General features: G+C 41.0%; 1 long non-coding RNA gene across 1 annotated transcript; it reads left to right on the top strand.

The window, feature by feature from the left end:
* Positions 1-9,262: 9,262 nt before the first annotated feature.
* On the top strand, positions 9,263-10,566 carry LOC136444059 (uncharacterized). The gene is made up of 3 exons (XR_010757228.1): positions 9,263-9,799; positions 10,125-10,213; positions 10,371-10,566. It is a non-coding gene; the product is annotated as an uncharacterized lncRNA (long non-coding RNA).
* The last annotated feature ends 14,765 nt before the right edge of the window (positions 10,567-25,331 follow it).

The following is a 25,331-nucleotide window of genomic DNA, read 5'->3' as shown; positions in this document are numbered from 1 at the left end:
AAACAACACATGACGAGGCATTGCTTGTCTGTTATAGTTAAATTGATGTAACTATTTTTGTTATTTCCCCTTTTCGCATATAATTTATTCCTCTTAGTTTGTGTTACCTTAAGTCAGACAACCATTACGATTTCCATGTCACCTCACATAAGATTGCAAGCTGAAAAAAATGAATGTCCTAATTCATCCATGCAGGTGTGTGCACAGTGTTGGCGTAAACTCCAGGGCATATCAAACCGGAAATACTACAAGGCTAAGCAACAAAAGCTACAGGAGTGTAGGTCGGCGCTAAAGCATGGCAACAAAGGCCAAAAGAAGCCACCAGTGAAGACCATGAAGGCAGAGGCTTTCATTTCCAACTATGTGAAGAGTCATGGTCAACACCAACCGAACAAGGCTCAGCAACACATGCCCACATCCAGCAGAAGGTAATAATGTCACACACAAAGATGAAAACCTTTGGACCACATATACACCTTGTTGTACCTCATACAAAGTCATCCTCATCATGTATCTTCCTGTATCAATAGGGACCAAGCTAGTACATCAGCTACGTGTTACTAATTCATTGCCATCCTTAAGTGGCTGGCGCTTGATATAATTGCTTCATTATTTTTCAATTCTAAACTTAGTTTACCTTTTGCTGCAAAAGGGGTAAATACAGACTTTGTATTCCATGCTTCAGTGTACTTTATGTCATGGAGCAAAGGTCTAACCACATTTTCATGCAGGACAGCTGCTGGTAACTTTTTCATGTAAATATATTACAAACTGATATTTTCCTTTACATTGCTCCTTAATACTTTTCTTCCAATGAACTATAATGCTACAAATCAATAGAAAGATGAGAGTCTCTACCTTTAGTACATACCTTACAATCTATACCTAGCAATGAAATGTGCATTCCATAACACACATGATGAGAGAATAATTGATCAACTAATCTGGGGATGCGCACAGAACGCAGTACAGAAGTCCCTAGTAGCAACGGATACATTTACGTTAAAAGAAGCAGTTGACATCTCAAGAGCCTCTGAAGCAAAACAGATGTCCTCGCGAATATCGTCACGTTTACATGTATTGGCATTGCAATGTATCTAAATCCTTATGTAGAATTCGTAATTGTTATCAATCATTTCATTAGTTTTAAAACCTTATGTCATAACTTTCAGGTCCCTCACAGCAAACCCATAAGTGTGAACCGAGTCTTCCAGCGTCTCTGGATCGACTTAATTTTTATAGATTTCCAGGATTGCTCTCCCAAGAAACGTGTGCTGTACGTGATTGATTACTTTAGCAGGTGAGTATACTTATTTTACCCCCAACCCCCTTATATACTTGTATTAACATCATGTGGTTGCAAAAAAAGCAAGAGTCTTGATTACTCAGTGCTTACACTTAGAATCTGTTATCCTATTGTGGATTGTTTTCTTCTACACTCAATTGACATCAAACTACCAGTGCCATTCAAAGAACAACAAAACATATCATTCTCCCTCAGTTGAAATGTCGAAAAAGGAATAGTAACATATTGTATATATATTATATACAAACGTACATAGATACATATGCATCCTTTTTATCACCTTCTTACTACATGTAGGTTTGCCTGGGGAGTAATTACCAGCGTCGGCACCTTAATCTCCACCAGAAGGGGCATCCCCGGTGAAATGAAGACGGTGGAGGGATTATTAAATTCATTGACAGTATTACTTAACATTTTATATTTCCAGGACCTTTATTTAGGGGGTGCTTTATCGATGTAGATGGTTAAAGGAACAGACAGGATCTCAAAGTTCTCATAGTAACGGACTGCGAGTTTGGGATATGTAATTTTTCCTTGGGACACTAACATTTTTAGATTGTGAGTTGATATAGACAAGATGGTGTTCTTTATGTCCACATCGACATGCTGGATGTAAGGTTCGTGAAAACAAAACGTTGCTCGATTCTTAGCACATGATAGTACAATTATGTGTAAATAAGCGTGAATATGGCGGTTTCGGTAGTAACACAAAGTAGTATATACATGTACATGCAAGGTGCGATTTTGATCCTTTGACAAAGAAAATATTTGAACTTATATCCGACATCGTGGTATGTTTTCTTCATAGTTTGTTGTAACTCATGTAGGCAAGACAATACAAGGCCTGGCTGCTTTCTGTATTTGCGCTTCTTGCCTGAGAAACCTGATACAGGGCATTACAGCCCAAGTAGGCAACTTTTAAAGGCTTGAAATTCAAACTCCCTCGTTATGTTCTGGAAATATTGTACAAATCGTTTATCCGTCCCTGATTTGAGCACGGTGATGTCGATTGGCAGAGCTGCGCATGCGAAGAATCACAACTTTTAGAATGAATACAGTATCAATGTTCCATCACTGTTGCATGTGTTAGAGTGACGTCATCAATGGCCAGGGATGACAGAAAGTGTGTTTGTATGTCCTTTGCCTATATCAAGCATGTGTGCTTATTAATGCGTAATATTTTTATCAGAAATTACAAATACATGAAATAAGAATATTTCCATGTCAAGAAAACCATTAGTCACATCAAATAATCTCTTCAGTATGTCAAGTTGGTATCATGCAGTGTAAGCTTTCATACGATATGTAACAAGTGTATGAATAATCTTTTATGAAGGTACAGGAAGGACAAGAGCAACCCGAAGTCGATTGATTATAATATGAAATGATAATATCGTTTAGGAGAGAAATGGGACGCCACATTCTGTCGGGATGCCCAAAGAAGTGGGAGAAATGCCCCATACTAGGCTATGGTGCCGTTACCAGGGATAAGAGAAGCCACGACATGCAGGAAGTAACGAGCCACAACTGGGAGGGATGCCCCATACCAGGCTGTGGTGCCGTTACCCAGAATAAGAAAACCCTCGACATGCAGGAGGTCACGAACCACAACTTCCTTCTAGATCTGCGTCAGGTGAAGTTGACTAAAATATCCCTTACTCTACCGTGACTCGTTTCCTTATTATTTCCATTGCTGTGATACCAAATTATATTCAGTTATAATACATAAGTCATGCAATGGTTTTTCCCCATTTTTATGCCATTTAAAAAACTATAAAATAATTAGAGGAATACAAAATATGTTTTCTTTCGAGATAACATTATATGACAACTATGTATACAGACAGGAAGACAGGATATAAGTTTTACCTATCATTTGACGTAACACGTACCTGGAACCAATTATCAGCTTCGGCGGTGCTTGACCATATGAAACTCAGGCACAGCCAGCATGGCAAGGAGGCTTTAGAAGCTCATGCATTGTGCACAGCAAACCATGGCCAAGGAACTTTTATCAATTTACGCACGCCTCCATATAGTAAGCTGCGAACTGATCATTTAAAACTAAACATTTAAAACAGGATGCAACAGGGATCCCTAGCCTTAAACAGAAAGGAAAGCTAGAAACGGAAAACAGAAACAAAGCTAATATTTTAAACACTCAATTTAGTTCTGTCTTTACACAAGAGGAGGAACACATGCCTAATCTCCCCCGTAGTACTATTCCCACAATGCCTGACTTTTCCATTAATGTTAACGGAGTTACCAAACTCCTGAAAGACTTGAATCCGCATAAAGCAGGTGGGCCGGACGGCCTACCAGCACGGATTCTAAAACTAGCAGCTAAAGCTCTGACCATTATTTGTCAGAAATCACTTGAATCTGGTCAAATCCCTTCTCCATGGTTACATGCTAACATCACTCCCATCTTTAAAAAAGGAGACAGGACTGACCCGTCTAATTACCGTCCCGTTTCTCTTACTTGTGTGTGTAGTAAGATCATTTCGACAAATACTCTATATTAACTGATAAGCAGCACGGGTTTAGGAAAAAGCGTTCATGTGAATCTCAGCTTATTTTAACGACAAATGATTTAGCCCAATCTTTAGATTCTAAATCGCAAACAGATATGATTATAACCGACTTTGCAAAGGCTTTTGACAAAGTACCACATAACCGCTTACTCCTAAAACTCCAGAATTATGGAATTAGGGGTAAGAAATGCACTGGATCTCAAGCTTTCTCAAGAGTCGTAAACAAAGAGTGGTAGTTGGGGGAGAGCACTCAGAGTGGGTGGATGTAGTCTCCGGAGTGCCCCAGGGCACTGTACTTGGCCCACTACTGTTCTTAGTATACATTAACGATTTGGCTGACAACCTTAATTCCAACATACGGCTCTTTGCCGACGATTGTGTCATTTATAGAGAGATAAATAGTGATAGAGACCACACTCTTTTACAAGAGGACATTAATACATTAGACGCTTGGCAAAACAAGTGGCAGATGAAATTACATCCAGATAAATGTTTTGTTATGCGTTACACTCACAAACGAAAACCCAAACTTTATGATTACAAATTAGGAAGTCATGTCCTAGTCGAGACTAACAACCACAAATACTTAGGAGTCACGCTTAATAATCAGCTCTCCTGGTCCCAACATATTCAACATATTACTTGTGAGGCAAATAGAGCACTAGGTTTTGTGAAACGCAATCTCTATAACTGCCCTAAAGCAGTTAAGGTGAATACTTACACAAGCCTCGTAAGGCCTCACCTAGAGTACTCCAGTGCTGCCTGGGACCCTTACCATAAAGAGCATATTTCTAAGCTAGAATCCGTCCAGAAAAGAGCGGCTAGATTTGTCACAAACTCATATTACACCTATGATAATACTACTAAACTTGTTTCCGATTTGGGATGGGATACTTTAAAGGATAGAAGGACAGCTAGTAGACTTACAGTTCTGCAAAAGGCAAGACACCATAAGATAGCCCTACCGGTCGAAGGTCATCTGTCACCTGCACCGCGCCAATCGCGACACTCAAACCAAAATTCATATAAGAGTATACCATTCCACAAAGACTGTTACAGATATTCTTACTACCCTCGTACTGTGAGGGAATGGAATTTACTGCCACAAGAGGTCACGGAGATAACTGATCCTCCCAAGTTCAAGGAGGCGGTGCTCCAGCACCTCAGAGGACAATAAGCGCAGCGCACTCCCCTAGACGCTTTACCCCAACAAGAGGGGTGTTGTCTAGTAACAGATCAAGATCAACTGAGTAACATCACAAATATCATCGAGCAGTACATGCAGGAAACAGGAAGATCTATTGACATTGACCTAGAGATCATCTATACGATTCTTTCCAACCCACGAAGTAGCCGAAATGCAACCTTGCAACTTGAAGCTGTTCTGGATCGGGTGCAGGACCTTTTGAGACTTGTTCGAGGTATAAGTATGACAAATTAGAGACGGGTCAATGAAGATTTTTGCGATTGTATGCTTGTAAAAAGTTGTATGTTTCTTTCTGTATGCCGTTTTAGAGAAAAAAAGTTCTGACTAAATTTCGTTGAGTCATGACATAAAAAAAAACGAATTCCACCCGACCCTTACTAACAAATTGCCATATTTATTTTACAGAGTGTAGGGCAACGCTGTCATACATGTTTCGAACCGAGCGTTCCTTGTTCGTGGTGCAGGAAGAATTACAGAGAAGACTCCGGGACCTCCTGGGGTACTGAGATCGAGAGAAGCCGACCTGTTTTCAATTATATCACTGGACTATAGAAGATTTGAGCAGAGGACATTGATAGATAAATCGACGTCGTAGTAGGAGCTTTAAATCCCATTTTGGCCGCTGTTCTTTTCAAGTCAATTCCAAGTTTCACTGTTGTTATGATATCACTGGATGTCGTTTCATATATCTATATACATGTCCAATCTCGTTTTAAATGCCTTTCCGGGTGGTGCCATAACCTCAGGTTTCCTTCACGTGACCACTTTGTTATTATAGAAATAAGCTCCCATTTTTCTCTACCTTGTGCAACTCTAGAGCGTTGATAGAAACTATGTTTAATAAAATGGATGAAAATCGATCTCCTACCGGTATTTTATCTGCCCACCTTTAAGATATGGTAAGCATGCAAGGATGTTTTTAAAAACCTTCGTGGACATAGGAGCAATGTGTTTTTAATGCCTGTGGTCCTATGAAAAAAAAAACATCTATAAATCTGTGGGGGTCGTAGTATTCCCTGATCCAAGTTTAGGATACGACTATGAGAGTCCGTCACTCTCTGTACCACTACGAGAGTTCGTATGTATGTACACACGCAGAGCATTGGCAATTGTACTCTATCCGAAGCGACCCATGGCGAAACTCCATTAGAAGGTTAAGGTATGGGCGAAAAGTCCGGAGTGTCGCCGGAAGGGTCGACGTCACTGAACGGTCTCAAGACAAAGAAGAACGAGGGTGTGTGGGTGAGTGTTAGATTTGCCGAACTTCCTTTTTCCTCGTACTCTCCGGGTTGGCGAGACAAAAAAAGAGATGACAAAGTAGAAAGCCCGACAAAAACACCTAAAAACACGTCAAAAACCAGCCGAAACCCATGCTCTGCTTGGAGAGTACTTCACAGCGCCCATCTACGCTACCCGTCTTAATCGATCGGATACATGAGAATAGAGCAAACAATATCATTGCCAAGAATATATCGACTTCCGTAAGGACTTATACAACTATACAAATAGACCTAAAACTGGAAACCACAGAATGAACTTATGGATACCGTATTCGACCTGAAATTGATTATTACAAACTTCTAATCCCGGGGACGGTAAATATAAGGTCACTTCTCAGCACCTGGAACTAGCCAACTCGACCTCCAAACAGGCTAGGAACGAAAACCAACTACCCCTGAGTCCCTCCCGATCCGAGCCCCCTCCCCACCCCCGGCCTACAACTCCCTTAATGACGCATCACTTAGAATAGTCCCGGAAACTTTCCCAGATCAACTTCTTCCTAGTGAATCCCCGTTCACTTTATAAAGGAAGTTTGGCATTTAGGTGACAGACATGTGGTTCCTGTCCCCCCCTAGGACCTAGTCTTTGAAGTTCATTCACACAAACGTGAATTTTGTCATCAAAAGGCTTCCCATCCTTTCATGAAGGTGACAATGTCTTTGAAATCCTTTTAACTCTCAACCATCAAACACCAATGTTTCCCATACAGAATAAACAAAATGGTGTTAATTACTTGTAAGACTTAAGTGTGGAGCGGCTAGGAAGTATTGATGACCAGATGTCTCCTGGTTAAATACGTGAACCTTGCTGCGTCACTAATTACAAAAGTACCGCTGCCTGGCATTAGAAGGAAAAAATGTGATTTTCGTCTCTTAAAAACCTTAGAGATATGGATCTTTTCAGATAGACGGACGTTTTAGATGACTGGATTATTCATAATTTGTCCATTGTGTGACATATAAGCATAAATAGAACTTGATAAGCATAAATATAAGTAGATTTGCTTGTGTACGTCGTTAATCCTTTCGCGTGACCAATCATGCAGTTTGTACCCTCAATGCCAAATGGAGTGGTTCGCAAATTACCATCACCACCATCACTACTCTAGCAACATGTTGCCAAACAGTGTTTCCGGATAACAGCTTGACGCCTTGTACAGTACAGGCATTTTTATGAAGGCTATTCCGGCATTCGGTATAGAAACACGCAGGCAATCGGACGGCAAGCTTTTGCGACACGAACAGAACACGGTTTTGACATTTTGTTTATCAGTGTTGTAAACTATCGGGGTAAACACCATGGCATGAGAGTTCTAAACTAGCCTCCGCTCTCTGTTATACCATGGAAGGTTCAAGTTCGTTGATATTATGCACTTGCGGATGTGGGGAGTGGCTTTCTCAGAGGACAGAACGTGACCACATAAGGAAGAAGGTTTACGACAATCTGAAGAAACAAGACTTGGGAGAAAAACCAGCAATTGCGCAGCTGCTAGAAGACATAAACGACCCAAGGAACAGTCCTGTCATCTTGAATGGAAGTTCTTCAATCTGGACTAGGATCGGACTCATTGCCGCTGTTTTCCAGCTCAGAGCGGACTATCCCGGGCTAACACAGACATGCATCTCGGCCATTTTCGCCCTTATAAAGGATTTGTTAGACCAGGCTGTGATACCTAATGCAGTACTACATTCATACAAAGACGCAGAGTCCCAAATACGGGATTTGCTACCGAAATCTGTGAGGATTGACGCGTGTGTAAACGACTGTGTCTTGTTCCGCGGGGAAAACGTGAATGCCGACCGCTGCCCCGTCTACCATGAAGTCCGTAAGGACAGCAACGGGAAGGCAAGAAAGGAGTTTCATCATTTCCCTCTGATTGACACGGTTAAATCGCTTTACGCCGTTCCCGAAATTGCGAAAAAACTACAAGAACACAAGGATTCGTGGGATGACGAAGTACCGCGGTATGTACGCGACATTCACCAAACAGCATTGTGGAAACAGTTGTACGCAGAAGATGGATTTTTCAAGGTAAGTGTACACTCTTTTAAACCCTTCTTTATCATAAGAAAACTTAACGCGTGTATACGAATTCGGCCATTGACAATAGGCAAGACTACTAGTCAGTATCTTAGGAGTTCCCTGTTACTTTGATTAATGTGGCCCCGTTTATGATTCAAAAATAAAACCGTTCTAACCGTTTCGGCAAAATAAGGCTCGCGCGGTAGTCTAGATTATCTACTATGATCCCCATCCATATGTTCTATTCGGGGCAGTTAAAGTAAGATCAGTTCATTTCGGAAAGTAACTAGGCCAACAATTCTTTAACTTTAATTTGGTCCCCTGTGGCGTTAAACAACTCTGGCCTGGCCAGCTTTTGCCACATGACAGTATAAGATTATGTTCGGGTTTTCAATCCTGCTACTATTTTGTCACACGTGTTCCCTTGAATGCTGTCTACATCTGCTTGGAGGTGCTAAATAACCCAATCCAGATGTACTTAACCCCCGGCCAAAACCTCTACTTGGAAAGATACTCGCTTTCGTCTATTCTCCAAACAGAGGTTTTGGTCGGGGGTGGGGGTAGTAATGGGCGTTTTTTTATTTACGTTGGCCTCCCGTTTCGGGCTTTCGTGTACATGATGATCAGACACGATGTCTCAGAGAGAATCATTTCTAACGCGCGTGAGGAATAATTCACAACTCCACGATAGTGATAACTACTTTCCTTGAACGCGCTCGGTTGAAAACGAGGATTTACCTGACTGTGATATAATGTGGTGTTAAAAGTGAGGTAACTAAACACGCGTAGTCAGTAATTCTTCAGTTACATATTGTGAAGTCTGTAACCGTTCATTTCGGAAAGTAACTAGGCCAACAATTCTTTAACTTTAATTTGGTCCCCTGTGGCGTTAAACGACTCTGACCTGGCCAGCTTTTTAAGAAGGGGCGATGTTATGGCCCGGCTCTTTTGAAATATCTGATCTTCACACCTCTGATCACACACAGAAATCAGGCACAGTTGACACACGAGTGAGTGCATAAGTTTTGAATCCATGAACAAATATTTGATTCAATTACGCTTCACTTTCAGACAAGTGTGAAATGATATTCTTTTCAGCCGCTCGCGTGCATTCTTTGAAGGGAAATAGATCGGGCTCGCACCAAAGTGCCGCTGGCCAATGAAATTACAACGGTGACGGAATTAAGGAAATTCGCACATTGACAATAACTGCGGGCTTTTGTTTTCCTTATTTTCCTTTGAGTCGGGTGCCTACATGACTACATGTACATTTCCCCGTTCTTTTTTTTACGTAAAGGTAGCCTTAATTATCTGGTATTTATCTTCGGAGGTTGCAGATGTGATCCAATAAGGAATTGTTGTTTTTTTCCAGGGCGAAGCAAGGGCGCTCGCATTTGGTTACAGTACGGACGGAGGTGAACCTTTTAATCACCTACGGATTCCACACAGGTAAAGAATTTGGCCTCCCTACTTGTGAAACAGCCATCTAAGCCAGATATAAGGGATTTTTAAAAGGAAGAAATACTATAGAAAGCTTATAAAAAGTAGAAAAGAGGCTTTGAATTTGATAATCTTATTATGACAAACTTATTTCCCTATTTCATACACTTAAGTACTGTGGAAAAGATCATTTTCCTAATAAAACTAAACAAACCTTCCATCGAGAAACATATGTGTTCTTTTATCTTTAGAATAAATGACAAGAGTTTTATTTTGTATTTGTAAACTGTATCTGTTCAAAATGCACAGTATATGTTTTCATTTATCCATTCAGTATCTGGCCCATGACCTTAAAAATCTACAACTTTGGACCGGAAGTTCGGGGCAAGACTGGATTTTACAGCCTGTGGGGCATCAGTCCGGGTAATTATACTTTCTGGTGTAGTTGTAACTACATGTACACTGCTTTGGTTTTTAGATTCGTATATAATGATAATGACAAAACATATATAATTTGTTTGCGCATTTGTGGATACACGCTGCTTCAAATCTAAGAATAAAGTTGATATTTTAATTGCAGGTCCCTTCACCCCAAAGAACATGAACACATACCACCAAGTGTTCGTTGAAGAGATGCTTCAGCTGATGGATGGACAACGTGTTTGGGACTCCCATAGAAAGGAGTTTTTCACACTAACCGGCGACATCATAGCCTACATCTTTGATTGGCCGGGAAGAACCAAGTGCACGTGTCGTCAGTCTGCCACAGCAATACAAGCCTGCCCATATTGTGAACTAGCGGGTAGGTCTTTTAGATAGGGAACTCTATGCGGAATCATGTTTAGGTACACGTTTTATACGCACACTTTCCCTTGAACTACCTAATTGTAACTGTGACCATGTTCATGTTCTGTTCTGTCCCAGGAGAAAGAGTCAGTGAGATTAGTCAGACTACATTTCCCGGAAGTAGGCGGTTCCTGCCTCTGGAGGAGGAGACCCTGCGATCTGACACTAACCGCTTTCCACACAAGAGGGCTGAGACCAGGGGACCCCTCCACGGGAGAACCAAGTGGAATATGGGGGGGGGGGGGGGCACTCGTAGAGATGACAAAGGGGATCGATGAAAAAAGAGCACAGGGAGACACTCGTCATATAAGGTGCGTGTGTTGAAAAGGTCACGAATTTCGCATGTTGGAAAAGATATGTAAATCCTTATTTCAGACATAGAGCATACACACCTTTCCCTACAATGTATCCATTGCACTTTGCATCAGTATACCTTTAACTGTTCATAAAGGAAATACATGTATCAGCTTTTTTTTAAATTCTGAAACGTTGTTAACAATGAATTTATCCTTAAATCTCAGATGTATATGCCTAATTAACCTATCTTTGTTGGTGATTTTATTTTTGCAAAATGCATGTTTGTGTAAAACTTAATCGTTGAATGTTGTTTACCCCAAAGGTGCCTTACATCAGCAAAAGCCAGGATTATTGCCACTACAGGGAAGACAGGGAAAGAAGCCTTCGCTGCTCTGCCAACCTATAACATCGATCGTGTGCAGGTCGATTGGATGCACACCGAAAAAGTATGTTCAAAGTTCAAAGTCCCCAAGTAAAGATTTAGGTCGGGGTGGGTTACTTGTAGGCCGCTATTTCTTACGGCTGCGCGGCCACTGCTATTACGTACCCCCATCCCGACCTAAACCTCTACTTCCAAAGTATAGAAGTCATCCCGTGTAATGTCTCACCAACAATATTGCCTAGCCTCCTTCGGCGACTTCCTATAACGGCGGCGCATATATTGGGGAGGGGGAGGCTCTCTTATGCCAGCAAGGGAGTTGTGTAGCCAAGGGAGTTGTGTAGCCAAGGGAGTTGTGTAGCCAACTCCCTTGGCTACACAACTCCCTTGCCGGCATCAGGGAACCTATCCCCCCCCACCCGCATTATATATGCGCCGCCGTTATAGGAAGTCTGCAAAGGACACTACATATTGCCCACATTGAAATACATATTTGTCAAATGATCATTTGCAGAATATCACCCAAGGAACAGTTGATGTCATTCATGGATCCAAATCAAACTTCGAAGCAGTGACCAAAATGGAGGAGGAACGCCTACCCCCCAGGTAGACCTGATATCTTATTGAACACATGTGCTTTTTGTGAATATCTATTATATGACACGTTGCCACCGCACCTTTCAAGACATTAGACCAATTGACCTACTGATAAGTGATAACAGTTTAACAGTAGTACTTCCCTGCGTATGAATATGATCAATATTTCGGCATGTTGACAGTATGCATTTCTTTCCTTTTCATTAGAGTTCTAGGCAGACCATCTGGACCGGGAAAAAGGGCAAAGGGCCAAGTGGAACTGTACGAGCTGAGTGCCCCGGAGAAGACATTAGCAGATGAACGCATCCGCTCGGTGGTTGTCCCTATTGGATACGACTTTAGAGTCAGACCACTATTCAACAAGAAGCAGCTACAGGGGATGAAGACCAGCAATGGGCGCTGGTAAACTATCTAATCTACGCTACCATTTTCAATCATTGCTTTGTGTTGTGTTTTCATTATAATCATGCATGCTATAGATATCAGGCAATCTGTATTACCTTACGATGTTGCATTTGGCCATGAAATATTTCAAATGGTGCGTGTATGTTGACTTTCATTATGTGCCACGTTATTTATTATTTTTTGGTACCGTGACCAGCTTTTCACAGATAACGTCATAAAGTACGCAGTGAGGGGGCTGCTCGGGACGGATCAGAGGGCGACGCTGTTTCGCGTGTGTGACACCCTAAGAAGGCTGGGAGCACCAGTGGTAGACATGGAGTCAATGGGGGATCTAGAGGAGGAGGTGGCTGTGACTCTGAGCCTCTACGAAAGGGATTACCCTAAAACCTTACAGGTAATAATTGTTACATCAACGAAAGATGCACATGAACGTTGAGAACTGCTAACTAAGACCTATTGTCTGTTCAGACATGTTATCCTTTCTATGGGTCAAAGGGTTTTCAGATTATGCATAGTTTATTGCAAAAGCCTTTTCTCAGGGTAATTAATTATATGTTGATGTGATTGCCAAAATGTACCCATGGATATGGCTGAATAGTGCAACCCAGTAGAGTCAGAGTTGATGTTTGCTTGGGAGTCAGCATATGTTGAATGTATTCCTTAGACACCCTACTCTTCGTATAATAGTTATACCACTGTAAGTTTACTCTGCAGTCAGAGGTTGTTTCTACAACTGCCTGAGCTGCAAAATACAGTGGACCATTTGCATGCATTTTTATTTATTTATTTATTCATCATCAGACAAGTGGGTAGCCCCATTCAACTTATTTGAAGTTGATTTCCAAGGGGGCCCACTAAATAAATAACAAAAACAAATCGTGTTATATTCAGTGAGACAACCAGAGGACAACAAGCAATATATACAAATAAACCGAAGCGTCATTACAGAGAACAGTTGTCGATATCAACCAAAAACGTCAACGGTGGAGGTCAGAGGTCAATGTGCGGAGGAGTGTGTCCTAGGGCAGCTTTAAACTGCCGTAGAGTTGGTGCATGTCTAATGTCCGCCGAAAGTGTATAGTAATATGTTGCTCCTCTGTATGCAAATGTGCGGTGGCCGGCTGTGTTTGTGTAATTGGGTTTATGGAGCAAAGAGGCTTGTCTGGTGTTGTGGCTGTGTAACAGGTGGTTGTGTACAAAGGTGGTATCCAGGTATGTTGGGACAAGCCCGTTAATACATTTAAAGACCATCACACACATGTGTTCCTTTCTCCGCTGCGTCAGATACTTCCAGTTGAGTCTGCTGTGTAGGTCTTGGACACTGGATCGTCGCTTCATTTGTAGGATGACCCTGGCAGCTCGATTTTGAAGGACCTGAAGTTGTCGCTGCTTGGTGATGTTACAATTTTCCCAGACAATGTCACAATACTCCAGTAGTGGTACAATCATACTTCTGTATAACATACTTGCAATGTTGACAGTGAGACATGATCTTAAGCGTCTTAGCAAACCTATTCTCTGAGATACCTTGGAACATACCATATCAATGTGTTCGTTCCATGAGATATTGCAGTCAAGGAGAACACCTAGGTATTTGAATTGGTACACTTGTTCGACTGTTTCCTGATCAATCTGGATTCTAAGTGGAGGTACTGCTCTTAGCTTCCCACTACTACCGAATAGAATCCACTTAGTCTTAGCGACATTCAGTGTTAGACGATTTGAATGTAGCCATGTGGCAAGGTTTGCTAGCTCGGAGTTTAAGGTGTTCTCTATGACTCTAGCGTCCTTGCTGGAACAGAAAATAGCAGTATCATCTGCATACAGACATACTTTACATACAGTAGAGACTGATGAAGATAAATCGTTTATATACAGGATGAACAGTAGGGGGCCCAGAATAGAGCCCTGGGGTACCCCTAATGTGACTGGTAGGAAGTCGGATTCACATCCATTGAGACTAACAGTTTGTTCCCTTCCAGCTAAGTAATCAGTGAACCAGTGAAGCTCAACCCCCTGTACCCCTACCCAAGACAGCTTCTGTAGTAAGACATTCTGATCCACAGTGTCGAATGCCTTTTTAAGATCTAAGAAGACTGCTCCCACAAGTTTACCATTTGATATGCTGTGTAACATGTAGTCTGTGGCATCAAGAAGGGTTGTGGCTGTAGAATGTCCAGGTCTGAAACCTGACTGTTGGGTAGCAAGAATCTGGTGTTTATGCAGATATTCTAAGAACTGCCCATGTACTTCCTTTTCAAATGCTTTCATAATTACTGGTAGCACTGAAATGGGTCTGTAGTTGTTTGGGTCATCTTGATCCCCCCCTTTGTGTATAGGAGTAACCCTGGCCCTTTTCCATTCTTTTGGAATGTGACCTGAGGAGAGGACATGTTAAATATGTGAGTGACAGGTTTACAGATACATGGAGCTGCAGCTTTCAACAGTCTTGAATGAATACGATCAAGACCTGTTGCCTTGTTGTTGCTCAATGTACTGAGTTTATTATACACAGAGTGATCATTAACCTGTTTAAATTGAAAGGTGGATGAGATCTGTCTGTACACTGTGGGGCACTGTAGGGTCAGTGTCTGTTGTTTGAACCTCTCTGCAAGTTTCCTGCCAACTGTAACAAAGAAGTTGTTAAAACAGTTTGCTATGCTGAGTGGATCTGAGAGATGTTGTCCTGCCCAGTTGAGAGTCTTTGTGATAACAGAGCTCTTTCTGGGTAGGAGTGGGCATCATGTTCATTCTGTTTTATTTATGAGTTTGTTATGTTTTTTGTCAGACCTTGATGGCACACCTACCACTCCACATCCCAGCCATCATAAAAGAGTTTGGACCTTGACACACTACTGGATGATGTCGTTCGAAAGAATCATGCAGTTTTTGCTACGGCGCATGACCAACAAAAGTCATCCAACAGTGGCAGCGGTGGAGGCGGTCAAGGTAGCTACAAATACATAAATAAGACTTTATTTTCTATTAACTGTGATAAAGAAGAACTTTGAAGAAGGATTGAAAGGATGATTGTTAGATCTGATTTACTCTATCTACCCATCGACTGCACTATGTAAAGGGAAAGCAAGGTACAAGATATCCTTAAGTATCTCAGGGACACCAACTTACACTTAAGTTAACCTAGAAACTGTGTATAAAGTACCATTGCCCGATGTGCTGTTTTGTTTGGATCAATTTCTAATATCATTTGCGTTGAAGCTAAAAAGATAACTTTATATAACGCTCCGTCATTGTTAAGATAATTCGATTTCACACTGACACAGACTCAAAAGAAGTAGCCTGATTGAATCGCGCTATTGTGGCCCGGCCCTGTTCTCCAAGCAGAGGTTTGGCTCCTGCTGGTTTTTGACACGTTTTTCGTTTTTTTTCAGGCGTTTTATTTTGTTCTGTTTTCTCTATATATGTCACCAAGGACACAGACGGAACGATCAATGCCTAATAAACCTTATCACTTCGCACGTGTTTGTAAAGCGACAGTAATGTGTTGAAGTCTTCTGTGTACAGCTACCAGGGGATTCAATTGCACCTCCCCGCTAGAGGTTCCGACCTAGTCGTCGGGTCTAACGTTCGTGGAGTAGCATTAACGTGTTATCATGGCATGTTATAACGCTTCTCGTACCCATTGGCTTACAGTTTTTGGCTACGCCTCAGGGGCGGAGGCATTTATTACAGTATTACGATCGGTTAGTAAGAATTTTAGGAATTGCACAAATGTATTCCCTAGGGAATTGGTTTTAAGGTAGCTGTCGGCTGTGTGATATATGTAAGGTAAAAGAGAGGCCTTTGTTGATTTGTATGTGAAAAGCACCATTTTGACAAACTTGCTACTTAAGGCAGAGAAACCGGCTATCATTATTTGATTTTCAAATATGCTTTATTGTTTCTAACAAGAGAGAACAATATCTGAATTCCTCTTATACTGATAAGATTCAACTAGGAAGAAATCGAAATATTAAAGCTTGATTTTCAAATAAGCTATTTTTTGCCGCCTACAATTAAGGATTTTATGTTTGAACATGTTGCTGATACAGGTTCTTTTAAATGCTCTCTGAAGACTATAGCTAACACATAAAGGATAAAGGAAGGACGCAGAGACAAGGTTTCTTGAACATTGGGCATGGTAGATGTTTTGTGTGAGAGTTTTTATTCATTTGTGTCTCATTTGTTTTTATCCTGTTATCATGTGCGTTTGTTTTGTTTTGCCTTTGTGGTGATCCTGAATTCATTATTTGTTCCTCAAGCGCACACTCCTTCCTTCCTCGTTGACTCCAGTGAACGCCATATGCATTCCGAGGGTGTTTGCGGCGTAGCTCACCTGCGGACACAAAAAGAAACATCATTCACTGCCGCTCACCGAGGAACAAATTGGCCTCTCTTTTTATCTATTTATTTATCTATTTATCTATATTCATTCAAACTAGTAAACAAAGGTTGAGAGTCTGACATGTTGCTCAGTTATGAAGGAAAGCCTTTGCAATGACCCAACATATGAATTACATGTTACCCAGGTCAACAAAAACGGCAAAATTTAGTTACCTAGCCAGCATATTCGTCATTTCCGTCATTTGAAAGACTTCATGCGACACATGACATCCAAACAGATGTTGCATATTTCGTCATCTTTAACGAGCAAAAATCGGTGTGTAAAGCTAATGAGAGCTTGGAATTTTGCAAAGAAAATTAGTAAAACTAAGGAAGTTTGTAGCAGAGCCGATGTAGATAAGTTCTAACGGCTGCCGGTAAATGTTTTCGTCAAACAAAATTCTGATAACGGAAAAAATCCAACAAGCTGGCTGTTGGTCGTGTGGGCTTACCTCTATGTTATATTATTTTTCACGCTGTCTCATAGGCGGTGAGCCACAGATTTTTGCCTTTTGTATACAGATCGTTTTTTCATCTCACCTCTTTATTCTAGCCAGTGAATTCTTTCTAAGGTTTCTAGGCTGGCCATGGCGTAGCCCACATGCAGGCCTGCACTGCGCACTTAACAAACCAAACGCCCGGGGAACAGGGTCCCCTGGGGCGTTCCTGGCCGTCCAGAGACGCCCGTAAATTACAGGCTTTCAACCGTAATACTACAGCGAACCCAAAAAATTCGTACAAACTCCGAACTAGCGAAAAATCAAAGAAAGTCCATATAACTAGCACTGACTAGTGTAAAACCAGCAGATTTAGAATACTACTCTTGGCAACGTTATTCTACGGTACCGTCCGCAACAAAGACAAAGAGATTTATACCCGGTACCCCACGATCACAAGAACCCACAACTGTTCTGCCGGGCGGAAATCACTGCTGACGAGTTATATACAAAAAATTAACAAAATATTCTAAGACGTCAAGTGTACAACAATGTACTAGTATTGAACTGTAACGTTAGCAGGACAAATTGTGTACAAAATATACACTTAAGCCAGTTGTCAACTTGTCTAAGTACCTCAATCACTATAGCTCACACATTACTATTTACGGAAACACAAACATAATCCAAACCAAGCCGAAAATGCATTGAAATCATTCCTATTCAACAAAACTCGTCAACAAAGAGACAATTCAGAATTCTTGGCACTATCAAAATCGGTAAATGAAACACCGGGGGAGTGTACCGTGCTGTGGTCGGGCTCTTGTCGCGGCAGATGGGGCTTTCCGCCGCCCGGGCCTGTTGCATTTACGCGGCATGAGTTGGCCAACTCCTACCGCGTAAAAAAAAAACTGGGTGCAATGGATAACCCTGGCAACAGAGAGTTTTGTATGCCACGAAGAAAGCTTGGCCAAGTATTGCCCTGGCCCTATAAACAGGGAAATCCGAGGGGACTGGTAGAGACTAAAATTAAATCACTGACCCCTATAATCTTTGTATTTCTACATGGGTCATAGTTTTTATTTCGTAAAATCAGTGCGAAGTACAAATACATTTACAAGTTGTTTTCTATTATCAAGTGTAAGGGCTTAACAGGATGAGGAACACGTTTAACGTATGGAACGTTTTCAAGAACTTACCTTGAAAGGATTCCGGGTCTCCGTGACTCAACACAAGCCCGTAAGAGTTTCCCCGTCGTGTTAGAATATTCCCGGCGGCAAGCCTCGGTACGCGGCCCGCCGTCTGTCGCTGTGGCGCGCCCGTGTACCTAGCTCATCTAGGGTTAGGGACGTCCCTCGGATAGGACGTTAAATGGAGGTCCCGTGTTTGGGGAGAGCATCACCCCGCGCACGTAAAAGAACCCACCACACCTTTCGAAAAGGTGTAGGGGCATGCCCCGGCGTGCGATGGTCCAAACCTTACAGCCTGGTCTGGGTTGACATCGTGAAAAGGTGATAGTCACCTGTTATGTCAATCCTTCCACAAATGCGGTAAATCTGAATAATAGATAAATAAATAAACAAATAACTCAAGACAGGCAAGAAGCCATGGATAAAGAACGTTGAAATGATTAAGTATCACGATTTATGATTGATCATTCTACAGAATTTCTAATCAGTAAAACTTAGTGGCTTTTTAGCTTTGAAAAAAAAAATGTGTCAGCAGTTGACCCTGATTTAGGACTCTGCTCTTCTCACAAAAATGTTGTCATATTCCTACCGCGTTATCTCTTCCGTTACCGTTTCTGCTCCTTTACCAGCGTTCTGCTGATATTTAGCTATGGCCTAACAGACAGGTAGCACATGTAGGCTTCAAGGCCGGAACAGCCAATTGGATGCCATGTTCTTTGTTCAGTCAAAGGGAAGATCGATGTTTTGACTGACGCTTTATAACGCGCCATTGGCAGTATTGTGGTGCATACAAGGAACATAAACTTAATGATATTATCATCTTCTAAAGTGCGAATATAAACTATCGACTTTCTGATTAAGTGATAGTACCGGAATGATTACTGAGCTTTATTCTCGTTATATTTCTGTCCACGGGAGGAGCCGGGAAAATCATTCATTTCCACTACCTACGCTTCAGAAACATTGTTTACATTCATTTCACGGTCGATTAACAATGGGAGGGAAAGTGATTCCCTGTCCCCACAGGGTGCGGGCCAGAGAATCTTGAAGCAGGGACAGTTTTGGATTCATTGTAAAAGCATTAGCTCCATGAGCAGCTAGTAGGCGTCTGAGACGCTCAGATGACGTCAGGAGATTTCTGCATCATTATCATCTCCATGAAAAATGGAGATATAGTTTTGAGCGTGTGTGTGTGTTTGTGTGTGTTTCTGGATGCTTGTAGTCAGTATATATATATATATAACTCAAGAACATCTGGATGGATTGTAATGATATTTAGTATATGGGTAGGTGTTGGGAAAACAAAGGTCAGTTTTGGGCCCCCTGGTATGCTACCTTAGTACTGCAGCAGAAATTCCATTTTTGTATCTTTTGACCTGCATGAACATGCTTTGGTGTTTATTTATGGGTGGCAAATAGCTTGTGATGTAAGGAAGAAGTGCTGTAGGTTTGGGCCCCCTAGCAGATTGCTCTGAAACTGCAGGTGCGTTATTGTGAACATTTTCTAAGGAGAATGACTGAACAAAGGATTTTCATGATATTTAGTATGCAGGTAGCTTAAACAAAGATGTACATAATGAAGTGCTAAATGGGACTTAATTTGCATAATTAATAATGAAAATCTATATTTACGATGTTTTCAATGATAGGACTCATGCATGTTGTGGCAGCGAAGTAATTCTAATTTGCATAAGTAATGGAGAAATTTCATAAACACACTCCACTCAACGGTAAGACTATTAAATATGCAATATATAACTGAGAAAAAGAGGGACATTAATCGATAAAAGTTATGCAAATGAATACCTAATTTGTATAATTAATGAGAAAATACTTTAATTCCATATTGGTAGATAACTGGAATTTCATACTTGTGGCATTTGGAAGTTATGTGAAGGTGAACAAAGTTGAAGATGAATCATGCAAATGAGGGCCTAATTTGCATAATTTATATTTCTATCGGTTGGGATAAGTGGACTACTGTCGGGAGCGTCTTCATATCGAGTATCTTTTTCTTCAGCGACAGCCCTTCTGTCCCTTAATGGTGTTTTTGTTCATACCAACAGTATAGGACTTATCGAGCAAGGCTGACTGTTGTTTGACTGTAGATAAACACTAATAGAAAAGACAAATTATTTAGACATGCGGCTGTGTTCTGAAGAATATTTTTAATTTTGGGGTGCCTATCAAGTGGCTTGATTTTGATTTTGCAAAAGATTAGTAGCACTGTTGATGACGTGATGGAAATGTCAAAACGTTTTTTACTTTTGTCGGCCAAGAAAGACGGATTAGTCTGAAATATTTCTGTCTCGAACTGCCAAATTCTGTCCAGGCACCACTGACAGAATAAGCTGGTAAGACCCAGATGGGAATGGATCTTTCACTTCTCTTGCAAAAACACCTTGGCTCTGTAGCCGAGATTCAGGTTGCTTTATCCAATAGATTTAGAAAACTCTATATACGTATGTGTTGTGACACGTCCGAGGCTGTTGAAGTCGGACGCTTATGTTTAAGAAACCCTGCCTTTAGTGTGGACAGCTACGACCTTTCCTGCTCAATACAATTATTTTGTTATCGATGGGCTGTGAACTAGCGTTAAGTGTAGTTGTGTTTACTGCTGTGCATGGACGCTATATGCATCTCACAATGTCTGGTGATAAAGATTTGAACAGTTCTAATTCTCTTGGGTGTGTTGTGACAAGTTCGTTGGGAAAAAGGGAAAAAATATTCATAGGAATAAATTACACTTTTGTGATACGCTGGTTACGAGTTTGTCTTCAACGATCAAATAGCCACGATTTACGAGAGACGAAGGAGAAACTAGGGATTGCGAGCAAAATTGAGAGATACATGCACGTATATAAATTAGATTATAAATTAGATGGAAGAGGGAATGGGGTGTAGTGAGTATTGGATGAGTGATCATGAAGTGAAACAGGTGCTGAGAGAGGGTAGACGATAGCGTGTGGAAAGGTAAAGGGCTTCCCACCCATTTCCTAACCAGAACAGAGGCGAAAGTTGACTTGGGATTTGATACTATTATAGTTAAACTTAACAACTTCGATACACAAGAATTATCGATGATAAGCTCATTGCAGAAACAATTTCATCACTGAGGACATGACAGAGGGCCACCCCAGGGGACAAATTTATACACCAGGAATGATTAATATGCTACTTGACGCCAAGAGCCAGGCAAAATAGAATAATCACCGACGAAGCTAGTTCTCCTCGTAAGAGACAATGAATGTCCATAACATGGCACAAAATCATAACTAGGAGGGGGGAAATGATACTTAATTACGTGAATTGAAACGAAAAAAAGACCATCGGCGTCGTCTGACGAATCTGACATGTTGTTGTTGTCCGAGTCCGCCATGACAGTTTCGAGCATGGCGTGATTCAAAGTTCCCGGATGTATATACCCACTGAGGGTCCGCAGTGGGGATAATGATATTGATACCGTTTTCAACACACGCACCGCGCAAGTCGCAAAAGCGAAATTTTATAAAAAGTCGTCTGGTAATGTACTTATTGAAGCATCATCTATTGGAAAATAGCACCCCCTTCCCTACTTTAGGACTGCGCAGTCTAGTGGTTAGCAGCCCTGTCACTGAATCATGAAGCCATGAGTTCGAATCCCGGCTGTGTCACTCACCTCACATACACGCAACTTAAAGGGGTCGCAGTACCGTAGGACAGGACGTCCGTTAAACCGTTGTCTACTGCACATTGTACTAAAATAGCTTATGTCAGCTTTGCCACGAGTAGTTGAAAAATAGTTCTTCATTGAGTTAAACTGATTAGAGATCACTTTCCACTTACCATCACAATGACAAGACCCCCCCCCCCCCCACACACACACAATAGCTGAAAAAGAGAACACAATCAAAACCTCCAAACCACTTTAAACCACAGTTAATTTATCTTAACAACCATGCGTCGCCTGGGTGATTTTTAAAGCAGCATTACTTGTTATTTTTGTTCTGTGAAAACAAGAGCGTATATCTAATAATGCATTCTCTTCGCCCTTCTCTAGATATTTGCATATTGTATAACTATTAGTGCATTCTCTTTGCCCTTCTCTAGATATTTGCATATTGTATATCTGATAGTGCAGACTTCATTGCACATTACAGAGACCGCCTTCTGCGCCATAATATGTAACAAGTGGACGGTGTGAGGAAAGAAGCTGTATTTTTGTAAACAATTGTATTTGCTAGATATTTGCATATTGTATAACTATTAGTGCATTCTCTTTGCCCTTCTCTAGATATTTGCATATTGTATAACTATTAGTGCATTCTCTTTGCCCTTCTCTAGATATTTGCATATTGTATATCTAATAGTGCAGACTTCATTGGACGTTGGACCGCCTGCTGTGCCATAATATGTAACAAGTGGAGGGTGTGAGGAAAGAAGCTGTATTTTGTAAACAATTGTATTTGCTAGATATTTGCATATTGCATAACTAGTAGTGCATTCTCTTTGCCCTTCTCTAGATATTTGCATATTGTATATCTAATAGTGTGTTGTAATTGTACTTGCTAAATATTTGTATATTGCATTACTAGTAGTACAGAGTCTAATATACCCTAGTGTGAAATCCTTGTATACACTGGCTAGGATCCGTGAAAAGGTTTGTACCGAAAATTATAAATAGTTTGTACAGTGTTGATATAACTCGAAGGTATTTCCGAAGTTCTGACTTTCCACTCCAGCTGCCACTGCCTTCTACGGACGCTTATAACGTACATTTAAAATATGTGGCTTCATTTGTTTATCATGGTAATCTCTTAAAACATATACTTTTTAACTGACAATGTTTGTGTTGGAGCGGGAATTAGACTTTTATATTGCCGTACCAATTGTATATATTGTAAATTTTACCTCTGTTCTTCTGCCGTGAAAAAGACTTTGTTTATGATGTATGGTTGCTAGCTGTGTGGCGTCCAGCTATGAAACTCAGTTTTTGACTGTCGTGTAGCGTAAGATAATCATTTACTGGTCCTTAGATAGACAACTAGTATGTTTTGCATCAAAGAATAAAGTATAAAATGGGAACATGAAATAGCCAGCAGGTAGTGTTGATTATCGGACGTGGCGATATCCATTCGAGGAAATATCCGAAAACCAAAAAAGAAAAGGTGCGATTTCCACCCGGCAAAAACGTGCTCCTGTACGAAGTGCAAGAACAAAACAAAGGGTTTGGAGCCCCTCTGACAAATCCAGAATGGCTTCCAGCTGCCCATTGTACAGCCTGCTGTATAAAATCGAAACAGCAACAAGAGCAGGGCAGGCCCACAACACAACCCACCGAGAACTGTAAGCGGTAATTCGATCCTGCCAGAGGCGTCCCATAACGTGAAGCTAAGACTAAGCAGACTACATTACATAGTTAAGACGGACATGGCCCTCTTGGGTCTACTGCAAAGCTGTGTCACTTGGGAGCAAGACACAAAATCATTCCGGCAGAACTTTATCCACTGGAGACTTGAACTTTTCGAGAGGATGAAGTTACCATCCCATGGTATGGTCCGGATCCGAACAACAGAGAATGGGACCGGAAGAAGATCCTATAAGCCGCAAAGACTCAGGAAAGGAAAGCCCGTCACATCGCGTTGAAAGTAAGTACAAAAAAAGTTAATCAATCGCCGCTGCAAGACTACAATTCTATTATCCTGGTAAAGGTCCAGTTTATCTTTTTTCTAGTTTTTATAAGTTCTTCCACCAGTAGTTTTTGTTTCTAAATTCTGGGTCACCGGCGGCTTCCTGGGCCTCCTGCATGACCATGCCGGGCCTGAGGCCTGGAACCAGTCTCACCACCAGGCCCAAGTCCAGTCCGACCTTATATCTTCAGTGTCCTCATCTGTGGCTTCTGGGCTTGCCAACGTTTACGGTGTGGCTCATAACAACAGTTAGGGTACGCAAACCTCCGCCACCCCACCATCTGTCTCATTCAGCAACCACAGCATCGCCAACCCATCTGAGTCTGGCTACTCCAGCAGAAGAGGTAAAAAGATAATTTTATAACCTTGACCAAGGATATGCGTCGGTCCAGTTTGTGTGTCAGTCTGTCTGTTGACATAGTTCTACTACGGGACATAACCCACCATTAATAATATGTGAGCTAGAATATTGCCCGCCATGTACGTACAATGGCACTCTCTTCAAAAGCCAGACAAATCAAATTACAATCAAATTATGTTGAAATGCAGCAGTTTAGAGTCCATTCCAAGTCACCAAGAGGGTTTTATGATAATATTTGTAATAATTTAGAAAAAATTTTCATAAAAGAATATCTGACTGACAATAGATCTAAATGTTTCTAAAAGATTAAATATAAAAATATGAATATTTTGAATTCAATTAGATAATTTAGAAATATTTTGAAAGTAACTGCATAAAAATCTCTTTATTTAGAATAATTTCTAAACATCTTTGTTATTCTTTCACTTTTGTAAATATTTACAAAAAAATGGTAGAAAATGGTTAAGAATGGTAGAATGGTGATTGCCCCCATAAAAGTAGGTGCTAATCCGGCCCTTCTGTCTGCTTTTGTACATCTTTAGACTTCACTGCAGGACACTGTTGGGTCCTTTGTGGAGAGCATTCTTCCCTATACTTTGCGAGGATGTGTGAATTGCTTTCTTCCCAGCCCTGTGATCTATTTATAAAGATGTTACAAAATAATGGTAGAAAATGGTAGGAAATTGTAAATAATTGTAAATAATAGTAGAATGCTGTTACTATTATTTAGAAACTGTTAGAAATATCATATTCCACATTAGGAATATTTCTAAAGTTTTAGAAAACCAAAGGAATATTCATAAAATTGAAATCACATTCAAAATATTTATAAAGTATAAAATCTCTGACACTAATAATTACAATAGATTGAAAACATTTGTAAATTAGGAAAATAACAACCCCCGTGGTGACTTGGAATGGACTCTAAGTTGTCGTAAACTATTCGTCCAGTTAAGCATCACTACTTTCGTAAGGCA

Source organism: Branchiostoma lanceolatum, chromosome 10 (assembly GCF_035083965.1).
Source record: "Branchiostoma lanceolatum isolate klBraLanc5 chromosome 10, klBraLanc5.hap2, whole genome shotgun sequence".
NCBI lineage: Eukaryota > Metazoa > Chordata > Leptocardii > Amphioxiformes > Branchiostomatidae > Branchiostoma > Branchiostoma lanceolatum.
The sequence above is the reverse complement of the archived record's forward strand: the minus strand, read 5'-3'. Positions and strand labels throughout refer to the sequence as shown.